This window comes from Corythoichthys intestinalis, chromosome 4 (genome assembly GCF_030265065.1).
Source record: "Corythoichthys intestinalis isolate RoL2023-P3 chromosome 4, ASM3026506v1, whole genome shotgun sequence".
Lineage (NCBI taxonomy): Eukaryota > Metazoa > Chordata > Actinopteri > Syngnathiformes > Syngnathidae > Corythoichthys > Corythoichthys intestinalis.
The window spans coordinates 25,403,094-25,404,741 of record NC_080398.1 but is presented as its reverse complement, the minus strand read 5'-3'; positions in this window follow the sequence as shown (position 1 = coordinate 25,404,741).

Below are 1,648 nucleotides of genomic sequence, written 5' to 3'. Positions count from 1 at the left end.
AGGGAGACTCGGTGTGGAAGTTTTGGGAAGGAGGTGGGACTCACAGTAGTACCGAGGAAGGCCAGTAGGGGAAGCTGTGTGCTGACACTACGGCTATTACCGTAAGAATCACTCAATGGAAAAGGTTCTTCTTTTAAACTCCCTTAGTTTGGCGGTATATTATCAAAAATTATTATACTTATTATTTAAAAAGACGTAATAATGACTGCATATGTGCATGAAATATTTTGAAATAACACCGTTATTCCACAAGGTGGCATAGTTACAATAACCGTATTGTGTACGAGCTTTTACAGTAACTAATCCTTGGAATCCATGGAAGCCAGTCGATTAAACTTCCTCCGTTTGGCAATGTAATAACAATCGACAATATAGAGCGTTTTAAATATAAAAAAATGAATAGACATAAAATAAATAGTATGAGAATAGTTTTAAAATGAAATATCTGTTCAAAAAAGAGATGCATTGTAATAGATACGGTAATAGCTGTGAATAACACCTCATGTGACTTTTCCGTCACATATTTTTTTGAATAAAAACAGTTGACGACCTTGTTTGACTCAACACAAATAGGCTACTTGTTGTTAATAATAATAATAATTAAAAAAAAAAAAAAATCTTTTAAAATATCAATGATAAAATACTTATGGCGGAAAACACTTAGGTGACTTAAAGTGCCCCTCTGAGACCCCCAATTTGGCCAAATTTCAAAATTGTCCGATATGCACGTGTGATACATCATTGGAAAACTTAAAATCTCAATTTTCTGGGGGAGGAAAATTTTTGAACAGGAGAACATTTAAAAAATAAAAATTTAAACAGCGAAACCCTAACTGGAGGTGAGAGCATGAGAGACCATAATTATAGACGCCATGATTTTAACGAGATATTATCACGTACTTACCTTGTTTCGATCCAAAAACTCCATGTAGCATGTATCACCGAGTGTCTAGACACAGATGTGAATGACCACAGCCGGATTTTTGGGGCGATTTTATGGGTGAAATGTGCTAATATGACAAGGGTCACGATGCAGAAATCGCAGACATCAAGGAGTGGTTGAGATGTTCTTTTTCATATATTTACCCTTTTAAACATTTTTTTTTCAATGTTTCTTTGTTTGGATCGATTATTTATCATCTAACATATCGGGGAAAATGCAACAGTAACAAAAAATACAATTAAGCGATAGTTATTAGGTAGATATCCGTGACTTATTTACAAACACCAATTTTGTCATTGTGACGTAAATTATTTAAAAGTTTAAAATATGCGAGTGAATAATTTTTCAAGTCGTTTTTTTTTTTTTTTAAACGAAATATTAGACATCATTTAATGATTCTAAACTAAAAACGACAGACATTTTGAATAATAAATATAATTGCTTACCTTGTTTTGATGGCTGGGTTGAAACAAAAGCGGTTGCGCGACGTCTGTAAACGGGGGTTTCCAGGATAAAACAGACAAATTAAAAATAGTTTGGGGGCTTATTTCGCCATGAATCTGCTATGGCAGCATATAGACATATTGTTGTATCAAACAAAACAGTTCTTTTGGCTTAAAATACAGCAGTTTATTTTAAAGAAGGGTGCAAGAGCAGAAACTGCTTTTTCAGTCTTGTCTGTGTTTTCCGCCTTATATATTTTAC